Genomic DNA, 23,951 nt, shown 5'->3' on the forward strand with positions numbered 1-23,951 from the left:
GCATACGCGTAAAGGAGTGAAAAAATGCAATAAAGAGAGATATAGGGAGAAGTAGAAAAAAAAACAACTTTCAAGAGTTAACGAATTATTTGCTACGCAATGAGACGTGAGTGCAGCCGGTAAATGCTGCAGCTGACGAAGGTAATTATCATATAACAATGAAGCGGCAGGGTGAAGGGTGGGGGTGGGGGTGGTGGTTTACGAACAGAGGGACGGACAGTCAAGGGATGTATTCAAACGGGTGGAATATCGCGCGCCGCGCGTTGCATTTGTGTGGGTGCACGTATCGCAGTAGAGAAGTGGAAGTGGGATCGGCATTGGGTGGCGGCTACGTGTACTTATTATCGATATCACACCATAGCTGCTGGCACGGGACTTGCATAGTGTCAAGTTGGATACCGAGCGAATTAGAGAGATAGATAGAGGGAGAGAGGGAGGAAGGGAGGGAGAGAGAGAGAGAGAGAAAGAGAGAAGGCGGCGACGGCGAGCGGGGACACAATAGCGAATAGTACGTAGGTAGGTTTAATACGTATACAACGTAGATACACAACGTACGTACGAGGCTAACGTAGAGAGAAGGCGGCGGACTATACACGCCGTGCGACAACAGTACAAAAATCAATACAACTTGGCCCCCCCGCTTAGAAAGTATTGTCCGTTAACGGGACGGCGTAAAAATTGGGAGAGAACCGAGCTTCGGGGTTGTTTATCAATTTTTTCCATTATTCTTTTTTCTATTTCGAGTTTTAAAACGCCCCTTCCCTGACGAACGTCGGGACGAGGTGAACCGAGTGACAAATCGACAAGTAGATTCGCATCCGTTGGCGATGGGGGTACAGGGTTAAGAGAGCGTGCATAAATTCGTTACGTAAAACAAGGCTAGAGACGAAATTAAATCGAGGAAATCGATCGCGGTGGTGAAAGTCTCGTCCCGTTTCCAGGGAAGTACACCCGGTGGCGATAGGGAGCTTTTTCATTCCGCGGAGAAAAAAATTTCTCATCGAACGTATCCCCCCTCCATTCCCTCGGAGCCCTCCGTCAAGCTCTATTCCATCCTCGCCCGCGTTTCAACTTCGCCGTGACCACCGTGAGGCGAATTTTAATTCCCACTCGTTAGCCGTTCTCGCTCCTTTTCCGCCCTCGCCGAACAAACGCCGGCGACGCGCGAGCTTTCCTGCAAGTCAATACCTGTCAGGCCGCCCGCCGCCCAGTAGTCTCGGTCCGTATTCGTACGGCGAGAGCTTCGCGGCGCTGCTGAGCCGAAACGCGAAAACCACCCCCTCACAAGCGCCACGGCGGTCGGACCGTGAACCAGCACCGTTCGCTCTAACCTATTTGCGGCTCCGTGGACCCGTGCGGTGCACGATCCCGCCTCACTTTCGCCGTGATTATCCTTTGAATATTCGAATACAGGACGAGGCGAAATTAATATCGACACGGTTTTGCCCTGTGTGTGTTTACGAGTGACATCCGCGCGCCGAGGAGCTTGCAGTTTTTTACTCCGAGGCATCGTCCGAGTTCCGAGCATCCTGACGCCGATCACCCTCTATGGTAAGCGTTCCTGCACTCTCACCTTTTTTTTTTTTTTTCCCCACCCAGCAGCGTGACGCGTGTCGTTTTTTTATGGGTCTACTTTTTTTCTTTCCTCTACGCTAGGTGTAACGGTGTTTCTCTTTTTGTCGTGTCCGTTTTATTTCTCCGCTTTATGCTCGCAAGGAGCGTAATATTGTAATTGCCGCTCTGGAATTCATCAGCTGTGCCGAATCAACGTAACGGGGTGGAAATTCCGTATCTGACACCTTTTTCAAACCGAGTTTCTACGTGACCGCACAAATTCTTGCCTTCGCTTATCAGTGGAAAGTTAATTATTTATTTAACGAAACAAACCGCACCGCGGTACGTAACTGTCACACGTGAAAAGGGGATTGATTTTCAAAACAGTGGGACGATGATGAATAAAGACTGCAGGTAACGTGGCGGAGCATGCTTAATCTCTTATCAATTATCGATAAGTTAATTTTTCTCGTTATTGTACGTATTTTTTCCTTATCCAATTCTCTGTTTCGCGGTTACTCGAATGAACATGAATGTCCGTTTAGTTTCGCCGAATAACGTCATTGACGCTTTAGAAAGTAGAAAAGAAAAAATAAATAAACAGAAGAGAAAACACTTAAGTGGCAAAAATTAATTCAACGTAGACGAAAGAATAAAGCGACGAAAGATACGAGTGAAAAAAAAGTAAGCATCACTTCCTTAGAATTTAATATTTTCACGAGTATAATTTCAAGGCTCCTGAGACGGGGATGCTTTTCGGCAGTTTTCCGCATTGTGCACGTTTTACCGCAGCGCGCTTTTCCGCGTACAGCCTGTTAGAGGTGTATACGTATATTTTTCTCGGCACCGTGCCGACTGTCGCTTGTTTCTTTTTTTGTCTTCTTATTTCTTCCAGCTTTTCTTCCTTTTCCCATTCTCTTTTCCTCCGACTGTCTTTTCCTCCCGCGGCTTCGATGGCAGATAATAATACCTTTGAAAACACTACGTTCGAACAACAACTCACGGGTATTGTCAGTTTTCTGGCACACGACGTACACGTATGTCTGACCACCCACCCGCTATAATAGTCACCACCTATACGCATTGTCGTAAAGTTCTTTACCCATACGCGGCGGACGGAAGCTTTTGCAATAAGGGAAATATATTGTGAGGATCGGACGACCTGCCGACGAGTTTTATCTACCTTTTAACGTTTGAATTTTCATTGGGGTAGGTCACGCTCCATCCCGTAATTTTTTCCCTCCCCCATGGATCTCTATCTCCCGCCGCACTCGCATTGTCGGAGTTTATGATATCGACCCGACGAATGGACTGCAAAATTATACGCGGGGAGACCGTTTTAGTTACGATTATATCATTTTGCTTTTAATATTTCTCGCGAGAATTTCGGAGAAATTTGCATTCAATTTTGGCCCGGGCTTCAAGGTTGTAGAAATAATATCTCGGATGACTGTGCCGCTATCAATGTGAAAAAGGTAATCACTCTTCATCGTTTCCATATTCCAAACTCACGAAAATTCTTACTCTTGCTGTACAGTGAAATAATATTTCCTCTCAAAATTTGAGAAATTATTATCAAGCTCATGCATTGCACAAAAGACAACTTTGGAAAGATGATAATAAATAAACCACAAATAGGTTTCAGAAGGCCTGAGCCTTCATTCGTCCAACTATTTTTCTTTCTTCAATGTTATAAAAATTAATCTTAGCGTAACTGGCAATAGTCTTGTAATGAAGCGCTACCGAAAATTTTTCACGAATCGTCAATCCGTGATATGTACGAACTGTTCAATCCTAACTCGACCAACGATTTTCCCTCACCATTTTTGATTTCATTCACAATTTTTTATACTATCTTCCTAACCTTGAATAGTACTCCTGAATTATTTAATTTTTTTTCCTCCAACCATTATTCTTTTCATGAATTTTTAAACCTCAAGACAGAAAGACATTTTTTATTTTCTCTAAAAAATTCTTCGATCACAGACAAACATTTTAGACCATATCCGGAAGTGGAAACTATTCTTCTTATACGTGTTTCACTAACTTGAAGTTTTTTCTTCGTAAATTTGTTAAGTTCGGTATTTTTATTGGTAATTATTCATTTTTATGCACCAAGCGGATGTGGAATTATGCATATCGTACATCGAAAATCAAACTGTAAAAACTCGAAAAATTTCGTTTTCTCAAACCTGCCATAGAAATTCGTGTAATACTATTTTCACTTAAAAATCACAAATTTATGAAAAAACTTTTCTCCAAAAGTGACGGTTTTGTTTTAGACATGCGAATACATATCGACGCGTTCATACTTGTATGCATACTGCGATAGACGTATTATTATTTCGACGTAAATTAATGTAAATATATACGTGCACATCAATGTATCTATAATTTCACACCCGCTTGGTCGGTAAAAATAAATAATCGGCAACAAGAGTAACGAATTGAACAAAGTCACGAATAAAATATGTTCGAACAAGTGACACAAATATGAGGAAAATAGTTTCCACTTTCTGATATGGTCTAGAATGAATGATTTTTGAACGGAGAAACTTTGAAAAATCATTAGTCGAATTCGTGCGAAATACATCGTATGTATTTAAATTATTCAGGAATCGAGGTTTTCAGCCACCGTTGCTAAAACTGTGTCTCCTCGTAACATAAGCCGTACTCGTATCACTCGCTAATTCGCCGGTCGCATAACGGGCCGAACAATTATTTACAATACTCTCCGTAGTAGTTTCTCCGATGGCTCGAAGTAAGTTGAACCCCCAAAATCCGGCCCCCGTTCAAAAGCGCGGGCTTAGTTTATGCCGGAAACTTGAAAGCTCGTTGAGCCGAGCTGGAAAAGCGTACCTCGTAGCCCTTGTAACGAGTAATTTGTGTCAAAACCGTGATCCGCAGATGAGGTGTATACGAAACGTATCCCGTATGCGACAACGCGATGTCCTCATATCTACGATCCTCCCGATGTTGTACCCTTATTTTGATCGCGCCATTACCGTCCCCGTTGCTGCCGGCATAACGCCCGCGATGATTGGATCTCGAATGGAAATATCCCTTTGATCGCATCGCTCCACCTCCGGTATCCGTGTGTATACGTGGGTATGTAGTACCTACCTTTCGGTGTGTCGTGCGGACCGAAGAGAAGGGCTCGATCTCTTTGCACCTTCCGAATCCATTTGCTATTCTACGCGACATCGCGCATCCAGATAGGTGTCTCCGTATAGGTATGCGATCGTCCCTTGGTCCGTCGACCGGGTGTTAGGTATCTATTGACACCCACTTCGGCACGATCTAACCTCGCGCGTGATAACGCCTCTCCTCGCCTTCTTCGTTGCTCGCTCAAACCTCTTGCAGCCCTTATGTAACGCGAATGATGTGTCGCCCCTTGATTGTGTACCGTGATCAGCCCCTTTCAAACCCCACGTATAAACCGCGTATGCGCGTACAGATATATGACGTGACCACCGGGGTTCGGGAACGAGGTCCTCATATTGTATATTTTCAGTGCACTTATGCTGTATGCTAAAAAATTTCCTATTGGCCATAAAAAAGGAGTCAGACGAAGAAAGAATGATAATTGTCGGTACGTGGATGCCTGCCTCTTGAATTTTGTGCCTATGGTCTAGAATTTTATATTACGTACTTAATCGAATAACTTATTTTGACTTTGCTACGTAGACGCGAGAGTTTTTTTTTCTGAAAAATTTGGTATCACATAATTTACGAATATACGTATATATTAGACTGGCCGTTCAAAACAATGTTTGTTCTTCAAGTTGAGGAATCTTAAGTTAACCTTGAGAAAACAAGACCCTCCAAAGTTTCAATGCTCTATCTTACTGTGAAGGGGTGCCTGTAATTTTTTTTTTCTTATAAAATAAGATGTTAACCATTTAGAGACCTTGATCTTTTTGAATTTTATAACGATTCAAAAAACTCAAACGGTAGATATAAATAAATACATCTGGGATTGAAAATATTTTTTACTCAAATATTTTCAATTTTTCATGATGGAACATTCAATATGGCATCCAAAAAAAACATAGTCCAGAAATTAGTCTATAAACATTTTGTTTAAATATGAAAAAAAAAATTACACGTACTCCTTGATAGTGAGATAGAGCATTGAAATTTTGAGCATAACATTTTTTTTGTACTGCTAGTCTAATATGTATCAGCGTGTGTCAAAAAAAAAAAAATGTTTTTTCAAACGCGCATCAAAATTTCGGTAGAGCATCTCAAAGAGAATATGTTCTTTCAGTGAAATATGAGCTTTTAATATCGATATTTAGAGGTGTCTACTTTATTTTTTCCGTTTTCCATTTAAATAACACGCAATAAAAAAAAAAAAAAATTAAAAAATGTTTGAAAGTTTTCTTGTAAACAGCTTGACGTATAAACTATCTAAATACAGATTCTTATGGGAAATTTTATGCTCTATAAAAAGGTATTAATATAAAATTTTTTTAACTTCACCGTTTAAGAGATATTCGCACTTAAATATTGAGTCACAGTTAAATCATGTCTAAGTATGTTTTTATAGTTCATAAGCCAAGCTGCTTACGAAAAGAAAAAATTCAGTCATTTTCCGATTGTTTTTACGTTTTAATTAAATACTGGAAAATGGAAAAATAAAATCGGCACCTCTAAATATTAATATTAAGAGCTCATATTTGATTGAGATATTTCATTTGAGCTGCCCTACAGAAATTTTGACGCGTATTTGAGAAAAAACAAGAAATTCTTTTTTGGCACACCCTTATATATATATATATATATATATGTATGTACCGTATGGGCGATTCAGAGGGCAGTGGATAATTGGACGCACGCGAGAAATGAGTTTTCTCCGTTTCTACCCGAGAGGAACGGCTGCAGCTACTCTGCAGTGGATTTCGTATATAAATTCACCATTCCGGTGTAGAGCCTGGGAAAGAAATTGGCTCTCCGGTGTTGTTACCGTGCATCCTGCAAGAGCTGCGGTGCACTTTCGGGTTTCGACATTCCGTGTAAGACAATCGCAATTATCTGTACCAACTCCAAGGAATTCCAATTCGAATGAACGGCACGTTATACTCCGCATTTGCAAATGAAAAGATGTCTGTATATTCCGTTTGAGTAGAACTTGAACATTAACTATTGTTCTCTAGAAGTGAGACAGCTGTATTACAAAGTTGCTTGCAAAATTAAAAATAGACGCGTCATTTTTCTTTACTTGCAGGCTGCTGATTAATATTGTTTACCGTAAAGCAAATAACCTGAAAATTTCAGATCTTAACGTACACCCACTTTGGAGATAATTGTAATTTTTTCATGTTTCTGTGGTGGTCGAGAAACGTTAAAAAAAAATTGTGAAAATTACGGCAAAAGTTAATTTTTTCCCCAGACCCGTTGGTAATTCTTCTCCGATCGCGTTAGAGTGACGAGAAGTGAAAATAATAACTGAAACAAAGTGAAATAGAACCGAGGAGATAAGATATTTGGTATAGGGACTGGGTGATCGGCGATTATTCAGTATATCAAGTGGTGTACACGTATGACATGTATTTTACGATCTTGTCCTTGTGAAGACATCTTGGTACGTACAAGGCGAGGGGAGATAGCTACTTAGAAGATGCGTGAAAGCATTGTGAAGAGTATTGACGTCGGGAAGGTTTTAAATATTGTACCCAAGTCACGTCCTGGGTCCGTATCCACCCCCATCGCCCTGCAAGCCAGCAGCCCGAAAGCCCGCGAAGCCAGGATCCAGGAGCAAGCTCTCCTTCGGGCGACCCCGAGCCGCGCGTCGCGTCGGTCGCATAACTACCGCAAGGTTACCGCCGTCCGGGAGACAAAGAAGATTCGAGAGGGTGGAAAGTATTAAAAAACTTTGGGTGAGAGAGAGAGAAAGAGAGAGAAAGAGGGAGGGAAGTTAAGGAATGGGAGGAAAAAAACCGAGGTCCCGGGGTGAAATCGTAAAGCCTGTTTTACCGCGACATCTTTCCCGCGAACCTGCAGCACGCCGCGAGTGTGTCAACCTGTTTCTAACCGGGACGAGGAAAAGAGTAGCGCAAGCTTTATCGTTCGATTTCTCCTTGAATTTGCCTACAAAGTTCTTCCCTCACCCGGGTCTGTTTCCTCTGCACCGGAATGGCGGCGGGAGAACTTTGGTGAGTTATACAAGCACCGAATGAATCCAACGATGCCGAGGAGGATGTGGATCCACACGTACGCGATGTACGTACAGGCTAGAGTCCAAGTCCTGCAGAGCTTGCGCCGCAGGGTGAGATCCAGCTGTTTTATTGGACCGAAGCGTCGAGAGGTCTTTTCACGCCAAGTCGCATCGCTGGATGGTTTAGTTTTCCGAGGGGGTGGGTTTGGTGCGGCAGGGGTGTGAGGGGGGGATGGGAAACTCTCGCTGATCGAGAGTTGGGACGGACCGAGAGGCGGAGGCAGGAAAGTATTCAGGTAGTTATGACAATTATAAATGGAGGGCAGAAATGAGGACGACGTCTAGGCGTCCAGGCGTGAAATGAAGACGGAGGAAACTATGCAGGCTGCACGCATGATATCGGTGACGGTTGGGGGGGACAATAATTATACCTAACTGGCGATAAATGTGACTCTCTGGGTTCCGGTGTCGTTACGGAAATTCAATACAGATTGTTTCACACTTCATTACTCTGCTTGCGGTGAATGAAACCATTATTGATAACCCGATATTATTATACCATATTATACATCGCTATTCGATATGCGGTATAATTCTATATGGAATTCCAATAGTTCGCGGCTTCAGGTTGGAGGAAAAAGGTAGATTTTTCTTAGAATGTTACGCACGATTTGCGCGATGCGTTTACGATCTCCCACGTGTGAAGTGCGTGATAATTTTTTAAGAAACTGTATGTTTTAATCCCTTGAGATGTAAGTATTAATCGAATATTGAAGCAATTTGCAAATATGTACCACCTGGTAATAACGTCGCAACATTTTTGATACAAAAAAAAAAAAAAAAAAAATTTGTTTTAGACTGTCATATGTTGGATAAATTCGTTCTTAAATGTTAAAGTACATTGTTCTTTTGATCATTCATATGTAGAACATGTTTTATAACCTGATAGAGATGGGCGTAGAACCAAAAGTGTATGTAAACATTGTTACAAAGCTTTCCAGTTTCGCCATGTAGGCCGCAAAGCTCTACGATTGGATTCGAAGATATGGTATGCGTAGTATGTCACAGTATTCGCAGATCACCGTCACGCACAATCATCACGTGACTCCTAAATATCGTATAGTAGTTTAGAGAAATTGCAATGCAGATTTTAGTCGCTTTTTCTAAAAGCACTGTACCAATTTCTATTATTCGACTCTACTATAAAATTTGACATAATGATTTGGAAGTACTGTAATTCTTTTAATGTAAGAGTCTGATATTTTTACGCGTCATTACAAAAAAATATATCAACTTACGGATAAGCAATGAAACGAACGTTGATCCAAAAAAATTTCCGTCTATAGATAACTCTTCCTTTCGACAATTACCAGTGAGATGATAGTACCTAACCGAGCACGCCGCCGTGATAAGCGAAAATGCGCGATTCATTCGGTCGACGACTGACTCTGAGAGGCTGTGTCATCCACCAAGCGTGTGATGTATGTGACTTGCAGATTTATTCGCATTACAGCAGTTATTGAGACTCCTCTCCCAGTATTCAATCTGTAGCGCTGATCCATGATCCAGCGCTTCCGCTTTCATTTCGAACGAAGATAGAGATCTAAATACCCCGAGAAAGATAAAAAATCGTTACCAAAATTGACAACTGTGCTTTGTGTATGGCTATACTCATTAGGGTGGTCCTTTTATTTATTACTCATGGAATTAGAATCAGTTAGAGATGCTCAAACCAAGTACGCATTGGAAAAAAGTCAATGTGTTACTTGGTAAAGAATTATAACTAAAATAGGTGATGTTTCTAATCCAAAAACGTGACCTAATGAAGTCACCACCGTATAATGACCAAGACAGGCTTTCAAATCTTTCATTTATATGCACCGACAAATCTCCATCACGCGAACTATGACGTAAATATACCCTAAGATCTGAATTTTTCGATGAAACGTCAGAAAAGGTTGAAGAACAGGGTTAAGCAAGTCTACAATACAAGCGCGTTCGTTTATCACAATTTATCTATGTAACAGGGAAGTATATAAAGTAAAAAAAAATTTTAACAATCAACAACAATAATGTGCATAAAAAATAATGACCAAATGACCTTATTCCTGTGATAATTTAAGACTCAAGGGTAATGAACCTGGTTAATCAGCACGCAACATAGACGTAGAACCACGTGCAGTCCAGTTACCGATGATTCTTGACTTTTTTGAACGAACGATTATTTACAACGAAACTTTTCTTTGAATATACTTATTTCGAGGCTTGGCATATGGCTCAATTTTGTGTCAAAGTATTTTCAAGGACAAAAGATAACTGACAGGACAATTGGTTTAACATATAAGTTTGACTGTTTCGGCATCCTTGATATACTAAAATGAAACCAAGTCTAAAATTTTACGCTTACTATTCGCATGCACCTAAATGTAAATTTGTTGATACGTGACCGAGCATATACTGATTATGAGAATGACATTACAAGAATGATTGTGACTTAGTGATACATTCATTAGCCTATTCGGCGTTTTAGCAACGGGGTCAAGACTCGACATGATATCACAAAAATTCCATCATCTTACTGATTCCAATTTGAATTTAATTGTGTCAGTCATAATCAGCTCAGTTGCGAAAATTGACGAAACTTGCGATATCATGGATGTTTGCTTGCAGACAAAGTATGTATATTGATAAAGACGGCATGTTTCCAGTGACATCGAAATGTGTTACAGATAACCCCTTATCTGGTCAGAACCGATGAAACGTTTATTTATGAATAGGCCTCATATTTTAGTGTCTAAGAATAAATCACCTAAAGAGTAATTGAATATGAAAGTAGAACTTCAAGCGTGTTGAAAGGTAAAGAAAAAAAAAAAAAAAAAAATTACAACAGTAACGGTAACGACAACAATAATAATAGTGCAAAGTTAAGTAATTGTAAATGCAGTAATAATGCCGTAATTAACGTTGTAGCTCCGTAAAATCTAGACATGTAACAGGGGCTTATTTATCTCGGAAAGCGAAACTCGTAGAGAAGTAAGGTGGTACGCAGATTTCGAAATAAAAGTTGGATTGTTAACAGTTATGGCATGCAAGTCGTGCCGAGTATACGAAGAGAACACGCGATACTGCAGAGAGACTCTATTTCTCTGGTGCAAACAACTTGAGAAAGAGCTTCGTAACGACGCAAGTTAATTCTACCTCACGTTGCACTGAAAAGTTAACAGAGAATGAAATGCAAATGAATCGACTCTTGTCCACAATACCGTCGACGGTTCATCATTCTTACGAAAAATGTCGGCATGAATTACAGAATTGATGAATCGTTCGCTGCGTTGAAGAGAGCTATAAGCAGAACGGCAAATCAATGCTAAAATGCTAATGAAAGTTATTAATGAATCCCTATAATTGTATACGAAGGAAAAGTTAAATGAAATATGTAAATAATGAAATACAATTCAATCGAATGATTATTATGGATTATACTCCTCGCTGTTTGCGGGAAAATTAATTCTGCTATATCGAGTGAATTATTCGAATGCGATTGAATGTAAATCGACGGATGAAAATAGTCACGGGTTTTTATACGAAGCAGACGTTTGTTTCGCCCTGATGAATTTCAATCGAATGTATGACAGAGCGTGTCGGAGAAATAAACACATATATTTCCTCGTCCAACGGGTAACGTCAAGTCTGTAGATATGCAAGAATCTGTTCAATCGAGACGAGATCAAAGCCCGGTTGATTCAGCGTTCGTGAAATTTATTGTTTTCTTTTACCGTTCTGTGCATTCATACAACCCTCCGGGTGATTGAACGAAAATTACTCGAGAAAACGGGATTTGCTTCGGAGAGAAGAGACGGAAATTTGATTGGCTACAAAACAGGATGTGATCTCGAACCTGGAACTGAATTTACGTTTAAATTCGCACTGTGTTCAATTAAACATGATCAAGGCAATACCGGGATGCAATTTACCGGTGCAGCGATAAAGAAGGATTGAAAAATGGCGCTATTTTGGCAAGCGTGTGAGTAAAATGGAAGCGGAGATGTATCGTTGAAAATGCAAAAACGGGGCTGTGTTGAACGATAACGAATTAGAACCTGCTAAGCGTAGACGAAAGTCATTTTTCCATTTCACACGGAGACATAAGCGAAAGGGAGCAATAAAACGAGGACATGGAAAGAAAAACTGAAACATCCTCCCTAAAATTAAATCTCGTATCTTCTTTACGATTGACCGACAACCCCCGAAGGGAGGAAGGAATAAAACGAATAAAGCGGTTAGGGGAGCGAGTGTGAGTCCGTTATATGAAAGCGGTTCGTCGGAATTTTGGTAAAATGAAAACAGATCGCGGCGGTTGGAAGCACGCAACGCGTGTAACTCGTGGATCCTCGAGGAGGAGGACGCGGTATCCTGGAGGTCCGATACCGCAGCCGCGAGATTTATCCCCTCGATTTCTGTGCCACACTCGGACTTCGGGTATACGGCGGAATAGGTTGGGATTATTTACTTTAATTTCATCCACTCCATGACGAATGTACGGTGTCATCGCCCCTGGGCAGCGCCGAGCACGCGAGCCCTGGAATTTCATACTCATATATTACATCCGGCCCGCGAGGCCGAGTCCGAGATGACCTCTCGCCCCCTCCCCGTGAACACTTTATGACGATGCATGAGGTACCTTGGGAGAGAAATGGACCGAAACGATGCACGTGTATATATATATATATATATATATATATATATATATATATTTATAAATGAAAAGAGGGCATGAAGAAGAGAAGAAAGTAAATGAGAAATAAGAGGGTACATACAGCCTGGCTGGAGGAAATTTTATTCTATTCATTTTGAAAAAAAAAAGAAAAAAAATGAACACGGAGAAAGCTTGAAGTCGACTATCCTCGTAGAGCAAAGTTACCTGGTATCAGGGTGCCAGGGAAAACTACAGGAAAACCAGGAAATGTCAGGGAATTTGCGGGCCTCGTGTTACAGAATTTTTCACTTGTATTCATTCATATAAAGCCGCAAAGTAGAATATATTGCATTTGAAGAAAGATGAGAAACTAGTTTTTTGTATACTTATTCGCTTGGTTCGTTTTACTGTTTAAAATTAATTCTCTATTGAAATTATAGATGTTTATCCTTTTATATTTGTCAATTTTGGCATTGCAAACCAGTGAAATCAGAAAATTGAAATCTACACTGAGAGAAAGTTTTACTTTCGGTTACCGCTCAGTCCTTAACTGTTTTTATTTTTTACCACAATCGAAATATATAGTTCTAGGTACAAAATGAAAGTCAGCTCTGTAGCTGTTACCGGAAAGTTTAGCATCCGTTACTATTCTTTCTCATTACGATCACTCTTACTATATTTTATTGTAACTGTTGCAAAAATTTTGGCTTGTGCAACAATAAATCGACGTTAAAGGCTTATTTAACTAAAAAAAGTACAGTAAACCGAACAAACTGACTTTGCGTTGCAATTACCAAAAAAGGATCTAGAATAGTGCAAAATGGTTACGCGTACCTCGTTTTTCGCAATTCCAACAATATTCAAACAGTTTTTTAACGATGCCTGTTTTATTGAATTTTTCTAGTTACTATAACAAATGAAATTTTTCTCAGTGTATTCCTTCTATTGCTTTATTTCACGCAAAATGATCTTTTAAGTATTTTTCGAGTAGGAAAATTACTCTGAAAATGAAAGTTGGTATAATACCAGCATCCAAATTGGCATCGTTTCTGAAAATTCCACTAAATTCTGTCTAAACTAAAAATCGAGTTATTTGGCTTCGTCGAATCACACGTGTGTAACCTGCTCTGTGAGAATTTGACTTGTCACAAATGTGAGAAACAATCCGACGAGAAAATGATAATATTTCTCTAGCGTCAATTATTTGTGATAATAAATTCTTATATTCTTACACGACGCAACAAATTGTTCCAATCAATTAAGTTTTCCTGATATTCGTTGCGAGTGTTCCCCTGAAATTTTCTTCGATTGCATCACCTCTCCAAGCGACTGTATAAAAAGCTACCCAGTCCATTCTTCGAGTGACGTCGTCACAGAATCTTTTGGTGTTCAAAAAATCTACATACTTCCTACTTAAAAGTATGATTCCCTTTGATATTCGTACAGTATTTCGAGATTGGGCTGTTCGAGCCAGGAATCAGGCGGGATACTTCAAGATTTTAGTTAAGGTAGGACGGAGTCTCCGGGAAATGGGGTCGTCGCGAGGAGCTGCAGGAAAGACCGAACCAAGGTGTTAACATTTTAGTCGAACCGCCCCCGCGCTTCGCGCCTTTCCCAGCGCGCCGTTGCAGACTCTGCTAAGCTCTAAATTTCGCAAATTCCAAGAAGGCAAGTTTCGCACTGCGCCCATAAATCCCCACCGGCTGCCCCCCGCCATATACCCCATACAGAGAGCCTTCACTCTCGCGCCGCCCTCGCGGTCCTGTCTCTTAGATACGGCCCTGCCCCGCCCGACAAACGAACTAACGAACCGCCCCGAGAACTCCGAGAACGATTGAAATATTTATTTCCATTGCCCTAATTACACTTGAGAATTAATAGGCTCCACCGTCCGATTCAAGACTTTATAGAAAAGAGAAAAACAAAAAAAAAGAACTGTTGAAAAATTTCCAGCACTGTTATTTATGCTTCAGTAATGGTTAACGCGAATTAAACAACATTTTTACCCTGTGATGAAAATGAATCTGAGCATATTTCTACAATGATACAGGCTACCAATAAGATTTCATCAAATCGCGAAAACGTTTTATAATTAGTCCGATAATCAAACAACCCTTTTATTCTCGTGATTCCGTTCCGATTTCATAATATTTTTACACAAATTTTCTAGGAGACTTATGAATAATTCTATGTTGGGCAAAAGAGCCCACAAACATCAAAATTGGATCAAAAATACTAGTGTTCTATCATTTGACACAATTTAATTACCAAAAATTTTTTCCAATTCCCGATATCTTACTATTAGCTCGTGTTATTCGAATTTTGTCAGATTCATTTCTATTACAGAGCAGGGATCATAGCGGCAAACAGTATTGCTGGAAATTTTTCAAACGATTCTATCTCTCTTTCTCTCTTTCTTGCAGCCGATATGTTCTCAAAGAGTCACACCCTATGACTGTATAGAATAATTATTATATATATTCGGTGAATAATTTGACGTAAATAGTTGACCTTACGTGAGATATGTTCTCAATAATCTTTATAACATCGCGATAAATGCTCCCTCCTTTCGAGCATCAAGTTGGGAAGACGCAACTGCAGTCAGAAGGGGCTTGCAAGGCTTTACGCTCAGGAACGTTGTCTGATTATTTGAATAATCAGGGAAGTCAGGGATGCGTGAAACAAGTGCCAGAAGATATTATCCTGGCGCAAGGCGAAGTGTAATCGCGAAAATAGCTGGAGGACATATTTATGTATTATGTTCCGTACCGAATTTCTCTACGTTTTACTTATGTGCATGTAAAACGGGGTATTGCAAGACAGTGATAATTATGAGCATAAGTCACCGGCACGCGGCAAGTAAATGCCTACGTGTTGGATGGCGTAGGGTGCATATTCGTGCTGCGGATAAGTTGGGGCTTGACAGGGGTGTGAAAATGAAATATATAATTTAATTCTCCTCAATTAGGAATCTTATTCCTGGGCCAAGGTGTGTAATACAAGAACGCGTGTTCCGTTCATTTTATACACATGCGTATACATTATACATGTCATGTGTTACATGCTGAGTAAATTAATCGTGCGAGAGAGCTTCGGGATTAGGAAGAAACGAGAGGTGGTGGAAGGTTGCGAACGATCGGTAATTTCGAGGAATCTGACGCCCTTTCATTGCAGAAAATAATCGGAAAAAAAACTTTTCACGTACGAGCATATTTGATTTTCGATTCTGTTTTTTTATATTTATTTTTATTTTTTTTTTAATCTACTGCCAAGGAAAAATAAAGAATTTGACCGCATAGCGCAGGAAAATCACGTTAGTAAATTTCACCCGGAGTTAAACTTCAGGTATGTAATACGTACAATGTACCGACACCTGGGAATAATATTTGTGTTCCATTTTCCGTGCTGTTATAAAATGTACAGATGTTAGATTCGCATATTTTCATGGCTGGAGATATTTTTAAAAGCAGCAACCGCGTTTCGTCCGTTATAATTAAAAAGTATACCAAACGTTATTCTACGAATAAGATGCCTCTAGGATTTGAAAACATGCAGGGGAAAATCCGCGGTTCACTGTTACTCCGTCTGTCCGACATGCATACAAAGAGAATATCGGAATATCGTACCATCAAAGAATATAGAGTCGTACATACTATGGTAGAAGCTCACTTCGCTAACCGATCCTCTCGATAATGAAACAATCCGAAGCCACGTCGAAGTTGAATCTGTGAAAGAATATCGATGGCTCACTGGAATAAATAGCCACTCGAAGTCCGTGTAGGTGGTTGTATTATACCAGTAGGCATTATGAAAAACGGGATTGAAGTTCCGAATTTGAAAAGTTTCGAAAGCACCTAATTTCGAATTATTTAATTGCCAAACTTGAAGTAAAGAAATCATACTTTGAAGAAATAACAAAGTTTCGAATGGTAGGACCGATGGCTCAAAGTTCCGAAATGCAAGATTCCGAAAATTCAGGTTACGATAGAGCAAAGTTCCGAAAAATCAAGTTTTGGTAGAGTAAAATTCCAAAAATTAAAATATACTCACACAGCGTAGTTTACTCAACCAGTGGGTATAAGAAATCAAAAAAACCGAAAATCAGAATGACCAGGATTCAGAACGTAAAAATATCGAAAATCAAAACCAAAGAAAGATTAAAGTGAAACTTCACCAAACTAGAAATTCACCAAACTGAAAACCTTGATTTGATTCCAAATTTCGATGTACTTATCAGATTTTTATGTTTTCTTATTTTCATATTTTCCGAATTTTGCTTTCTTGGAACTTTGAGCGTCTGATTTCGGAGCATTCGAAACTTTGATGTTTCGTCAAAGTTTGATGTCTTTACTTGAAGTTTCGCCACGAATAAATTTGGAATTTGGCGCTTTTGGAACTTTTCAATTTCAAAATATCAATACCGCCCCATTTTTCCTATCTGATTTCTAATAGTCTGGTCGTACTGCGGTGTTACACTTTACGCAAAATTGCATAACTTGTGAAAAAAGACTATATTTTCGTGTCCAAATTCACCAGGCATGAATTATTGTTGGACCAAAGTCCCGGAGCCGCGGATATTCGCTCGGCAGAAGTTGTTTGAAAAGCCGAACCTATACCCTCTATTAGTTCACGAAGATTTAAACTTTGTTCGTCTTTATACATCCTTGATACTTACCTTGCCTAGTTCGCACGGACAGAGAGTCTGTACGTGGATTTTGAATTTTTCAAGTTACGTCGAACGACGGGCGAAACTTTTCGCGTTTCTCTTCTCTTCTAAGACGTATATGGAAGTTCGAGGTACGTGTAACTACGAGATGGTGCATGCATGAAAACTAGAAGCTGTCCCATGAAATATTTTACTGCATATTCTTGAGTCAAAAGAATCACACCGGAGGAAACGATGAAAATCGCATCTTCTTCGATTTGAAATTTTTTAAAGGCTTAGCGCATTGAAGCTCGTTAATTTACAAGTCGATTAGTTGATACAGAATGTCATAAGAATAAGCCGGACAAAAGTTGCTCCTAGTTTCGGTAAATTAGATTTGATTGTCAAATGCAGAAAACAGAACCTACTACACAGACAGAAAGGACATACCTGTATCCTGCAATGAAAATTCAGGAAAAAGTATTCAAAGGGTAGTCACTCGCCTGGAAAACCGGGATAACCTAGAAAACCTGGAAATGTCAGAGTATTTGAAAACGGTCATGGAATATCTGGAATTATCGGGGTGAATCGTGGTCATGAAAAAAAAAAATGGAAGTACGTTTGTTATATTCAAAGTTAGTGTACCTTTAACTATTTGATACGATGAATTTGATTTCTTTTCAAAGAGACGAAGACACGAAGAGATAAATATGAAATTTAAAACGAATGCAGTGGTAATAGAGTATCTTAAGGAAATAATACACTTATTAACTATACTCGTCGGATGGCGGAAATATCATGGAAAAACTGCATTTTTGTTCGAGGAAACCTTGGAGGTGCGATGGAATTTATTTAGTGAAAATTAGTGGCGACCGTGAATACTAGGTTCGATATCTATCGTCTTCTTCGTCGTTACTCTTACTGCCACCATTGCTATAATAATGCGTGCATTTGTTGCGAATAGCCCGTCTGTGTGGATCCACTGTAACTCAGATAAAGTTTTTACGATCAACATGCATTGTTTAATATATGTAACGTAATACAATCGCGTTTAGGCGGGTATGATATCAACCTCGACAAATTATCTTCTAGATAATGCTCGAACCGATTCTATCTGAAATGCTGGAAAGCAAAGAGAGAAGGCAAAGAAAAACGGAGAATTCCAAATCGAACGATTTTTCTCGCTGGGTAAGCGTCAAGTTTATCTCACACGTATACGTATGTATGTGGCTAGATAAGGTCTGCGGTTGCATCGCCAATGCGGTGGAAAATATGGAGGATAAAACCAGAGCTATGCACTATCGGCGAAGAGCATTGATCGGACGTGCATTCATCCCGCGTGAAATGAAACTACTTATCTCCGTTTTGCTTCTGATGGTGGTTTTTTCCGATGTAGTATACCAAGGTGCAGGAAATGCGCCCTGAATTCACCCCGGCGCGGCTTCGCGTACCGTATGTAGATAGGAATATTACTTCCGAATTACTGCCACGCGAAGACTGTCATTAGGTGTCAAGAAGGAGATGAACACTTTTTTTTACAATTTCGTGGAACATTTAGAGAAGATTTTGAAGTGAAATTACATGTACGAGATTCAGTGAAAAGATTAGCCTTCTATTTCTTGATGAATTAGTCAAGTTATATGAGGCTTATCTTTGCTACATTTTGGGGGCAGGAAACTTCCACAGTGACGGATGAATGCGGATGAAATTTGGTCACGGAAATAGCGGGTGTTTCCGCTGCGCTAAAGCACCGAAATTAAAGGACCGTGGAATGCAGTACTTTGCAGAGAGTGGCTCAACTTCGATAGAAAGCTGTTTTAAAGGATTTTTAACAGGTCCCTCTTGTATCTTCAGTTTTCAAAGGAGTTCAGATGACCGTGAAAAAAAGAGAGAAAAAATTGAGAATCTCACTGAAAGAGTCTTAGATTACAATTGTGATTTTTTAATATCACATCGCAAAGCGTCTGAACAACGCTCATGAAAACTGATCTCAATTAGCTAGTCAGATTTACCGGGAACTCCAATCAAAGCTACGAGTTATAGTGGTTAAAGTTGCAGTATACGAAGTTCGTAGCAAGTACATTTAACCTCTGAGAAGATTGTGCTAGAATCTAGATGTACGATTTGAACCACAAGGGAGATTCGAAAGCTTTCAATTTTTTCGCGTCAGGCATTGAACTTTGATGAAATCATAAGGTGGGGGTCAAAACTTGAAAGTGTCAATATTTCGAATGGTCGATATATCGAAATTCCAAACACGCGAAAATAATATAGCAAAAGATGAATTTTTGAAAGGGTCACTGATAAGTGGTCGTTCTCATCCACCCAAGTCAAATTACAATTCTGATACAATGAGAAGATGAAATCAGTGAGGAGATTTCGTAAGTAAACTTTTTCACGCAAACTAGTTATAGAAAGCGGTAGGATAACGAGCCATTCCGATGAAGTTTACCTCGTTGCTTGGTTGGAACTGAGCTTGGGTTCGATTTGAACACTGGGTTGAGTTTTTTGCAACAATAATATCAGCGACCTCGAAGTGGGGCTGAGAGTCGGAGTTGTAAGGGTCTTTCGAAACGGCACTTTCGGAATGATTTCAATTAAATCTCGCCGGTGGATATCCTCGTCTCGTCCGCGTTGCCACCTGGGCAGACACCTTGGTACAGTTAACACAAGGCGACCCGCAGAGATGCTCCTTTGGTATCTTTACGACCTCCCGGGGATATAAACCGGCTTTATCCCTTGTAGTCGGGGCCAAAGTCGGTATTCGGTAAGGGCTCTCGCCGTCGCCTTTCCACCCCTTGCCAAGCGACCCTGCTTGACGCACCATTGTGACGATACGAGAGGCGCCTCGGGCGGCCGGCGGAAGGGTTGAACCTGAAGACTGGTTACTGCAAGATGGCTGCGCGGGTGCATTGCGCCTTCGGAAGACGTGGTGGAAGTCTCGGCCCTGGGGATGGGAGTGAACAAAGTGGCGGGGCACGCAGGGAGAGAGCTAAGCAGGACTTATAGCCTGTAAGAATAAAATACCGAGGCCATTCCGGGGGTGTTCCGATGCTGAGCAATTCGGCTCAGACCCTTTATCGCGTTATTGTCTTGCCTTGCGTACGTTGCGACTCGAACACTCGCCGATTTTTGTGCCTGCGGAGGGTTCGCCGTGGCGTGACCGCGAGACAGGTGCCAATATTCGGAAGGGTAGTAGAATCGATGTTGCTCAGCTCTTCGTCGAAATATTCTGCATCAGCCGTCGAGGCTGCCCTTTCGAAGGGCGCGCTACTCTTCTGGCGCTGGAAGAAGCCGCTCAGTGAGTTGAAATAAAATATGTTGCCCATTTTAAACAGGATATTTATAACACCGGGGTTAACTCCTCCGAGTCTTGACTATTTGTATCAATTTGTGAGTGCGTGCCGCCACCATTCGCCCCTGTTTCCTTAAGTCTACAGGCAAAGGGACCTAACGAAGACGTATGCGATTTCTCCGTGTTTAGCCTGGGCGTATACAAATGGTGACCGAATTATTTCAACCCCCTTTAGGTATCTTGCTAGGCCCTTCGATTTCGCCCTATTTGGCTTCTGCCATTTTTATCATCCCCGGCTTATTCAAACCGATAGATTATGGTTGGCAGGGAGGTAAACGTTTGGATCACTTAGGGTGAAGTGACCATGGATTGGCATTTTCCCTGGCTTATGGCAACGTATAATTTCGTCGATCGGAGCACGGCGAGCAATTATTAAATAATTGTTGGGTTTTCTTACGTTGAAGCTGTACCTGTAACCGTGATGAAGAGGCAAAAATGTATCCATGCATAAGCAAAATAACCAATGTGCGAACACGCAATATAGGAACTTGCGCACAAAGTATATATGTGGCATTCCACTCCAAATCGACCTAGGTATGATCCTCACCATCAGCGATTTTTATTTATTCTCAAGTATGGCGAAGAGCGTATAAAAAAACATCTTTCAACGAGTTTCAAATTTTTTGGTCCAGGAGTTCGATTTTTACCCCTCCGGAAAACATGAGGACCCAACTTTCGAAAGAATAGCCCCGATCGATTGGCTTCAAATTTTTCTCACGAGTTCTTTGTTAACAAAACGAAAATTTTGAGACCAAGAAGCGGTTGTGCAAGCTTGTGGTTTAGAAGCTACAGGCGAAACAAATAATTAAAAAGTGACATAAATCGAATTAAATGCAAATCTAAGAAATACGAATTTATGTTTTATCTGTTTTTTCTCACTTTTCAATCAATTCTTTCGAAAATTGGGTTTTCGTGATTTCGTGGTCGGTAAAAATCAAACCCATGATCCAAAAAATCTGAAACTCGGCGAAAGTTGTTTTTCTCACCCAGTCTACACCATACTTAAAAATAAACAAAAATTACCGATGGTGAAGCTCAGCCTTAGGTCGGTTAAGGTGGAATGCCTCGTACACACACACGTGTCAAGTACCGTAAAATTAGAAGGAGTATAAAAAATATAAATTCCTACTGCGGAACTTGCCGAAGACATGATATATTGTTTTCCAGCTTCCTTCATTCATTACCGATGCACTGACTCCATTTTACTCTGTACAAAAAGTCTCACCATTCGTGAGATGGAATGATCGAAATCGAGGTTTGACCATTTTCCCGAGCCAATATTAACAGAAATCGAAAAACGCGCATGTAGGCGCAACGCCGATTACGCTTCTCCCGCATCTGTTCCAAAATTTTTGCCGATGACAGGCAGGTGGACATACGCCTTCCGTAACCGGTGAAAGAATTTCAGGCCTCTAGTCAATAGACCTTGGAACAAGCACGCCCCCAGGAAAGGTTCAGAGGTGGGCTTGGGGCGGGAGAAAGGGGGGTATAATATTATTCGGGGTGGCTTGGTTTGGCGAGAATTACCGCGCAAGCCAAGAGGAATGGCGGAGGTCGAGGGGCGGGGGCGGCAAAGGTGGGGTACGATTATGGTATATACATACAGCTGTGCGGTTGTACGGGGCAGCTAACTTAGCGAAGAACCCGCGGCTGGCCTTCCAAGGTAACCTCCTCGCGCTTTTCATCGGCCCTATCAATGCTAATGAACAAATTCGATTACCGGAATACCTCGTTTCCGATTATCGATTTCAGATTTATTCGGCCGCTCCTCTATTCTAACGTGTTTTTGCCGTAGTGTCACGAGGCTGAAGCTAGTAACGTCGACGCAACGAAATGTCAGGGAAAAAATCATTGTTTCACAATTTTGAAGTGACTTTCAAGGATTTAGTTTTGCCAAATATTAGGATATTTCATTTATCATAGTTTCATAAATTTCGGACATTCCTAAAGGTGCGCTATCTTCAGAGTCAGTAGCTAACGGTCCGACGGTTTAACGCGCATGCGCTAAAATTCTAGAGCGAAAGACGTTGTTTGGTCAGGTGGATCAACGTTTTTGAGGTTGCATACATCGCGGCGACCCGTCATCTGAACTTATGACGGTTGGTCAACCTGTCGAAACAATTCCTTTTGCTCGGGAATTTTCGCGCATGCGCGTTTGAACATTCGACCGTTACCTACTCACTCCGTATGAAGTGATTAAATTTTTCATCAAGTCACCAAACATGAGCTGCTTGCGACATTTTCGGACAACGAACTTTATACACTCGTGCGTGCAACGGCGCTGAGCAATCGGTCGCGTGATTACATCGTAAAGTGTAACTTCTGAGTTTGAATAATTCAAACGCATCACGCGTTTCTGTTATTCTTCAAAACTGTGTAATCAAACTGATAAAGCCTATTATATTAAACATTTAACGGGGAATAAGATGACGTTTCTTACAAACGGTGGCAGATTCTTAACATTTTATTATTTTTTTTTTATTACCAAATTTTTTGACATTTGTTTGCGCTACACGATGAAAAAAAATGTTCGATTTCATGAAATGATTAATACAGTAGCTATTGACTGTATATAATATAGATTTAATTGATCACTTATTTCAGAAATAATTCGGGCATAAGTTATGAATGAATATTTGAAACCAATCTTTTAAGCAGAATTATACTAAATGTTATCATAGAATTTGTATTCTCCTAGTGATAAAAAAAAGAGATTCGTCTTGTTTAGGCTGTAGGTAACTCTTTTCTCGTACGAAAAAGTTGATTTGTAGTTGAAAATACATAATTTATACTAGACCTCATTTAGGCTAAAAGCGCAGAAAAAAGCTCTTTTTTTATAAAGAAACTGACTGGTCACTATTTTGTTGCCGATTTTGAAGATAGCTAAGTATCTACTGAAAGTCGTCTTTGATTACTTCAAATATTAAAAAAATGCAATCTTGATATTCATTGACGTATAATCTTGAATCTTACTACCAGTATAAATCAAATCTCGTACAAGAACACGGGTCGAGTGATCTTCTTCGCAACTTGAATATCATATCAGTCTGTTGGTAAATTTCTATAATACTCGCTTTAATTATCAAACTTTAAAAAATATCTTTCATGCGCCATGTTAGTTCTGAGAAACGTATTACGCAATCATTAATCTAGCTTGTGGTGTTATTTTAGCGAGTTTTGTGTTACAAGTGATAACGTGGTACGTTCACAGAGCATAAATTAACAATTTGTTGCATAACTTCTGTGATATCAGAGAGTTTACTTTCAGAATCAGCGTTTATGATAACGATGTCAGAAATTTTTTTCCCTCCCAAATGACGTCCTCTATTTCTTCTCTAACATTCATTATCACACAATTCGTCAAGGATCCAATGATCAAAAGAATCAAGTGAAAGTACGGTCATTCAAAATTGTCCAAAGATTCAGCTATTGTAGTGATGAAAAATGATAAAAGATATTTTTACAGCACCTTCTCACTCGGCAAGTAGACCATTCTAGTTCAAAGTGCTGACTGGAAAAGAAATTAAAACTCCACGTTGAG

General features: G+C 40.3%; 1 protein-coding gene across 1 annotated transcript in view; it reads left to right on the forward strand.

Annotated features, from left to right (window-relative positions):
• Positions 1-1,297: 1,297 nt before the first annotated feature.
• The window catches only part of LOC124308075 (protein Fe65 homolog), a 200,433-nt gene continuing 177,779 nt past the window's right edge, over positions 1,298-23,951 (forward strand). Inside the window, exon 1 of the mRNA XM_046770420.1 lies at positions 1,298-1,551. The gene's annotated coding sequence lies outside the window, so the exon portion shown is untranslated. The remainder of the gene's footprint in view (positions 1,552-23,951) is intronic.

The sequence above is a fragment of the Neodiprion virginianus genome, chromosome 6 (assembly GCF_021901495.1).
Source record: "Neodiprion virginianus isolate iyNeoVirg1 chromosome 6, iyNeoVirg1.1, whole genome shotgun sequence".
Lineage (NCBI taxonomy): Eukaryota > Metazoa > Arthropoda > Insecta > Hymenoptera > Diprionidae > Neodiprion > Neodiprion virginianus.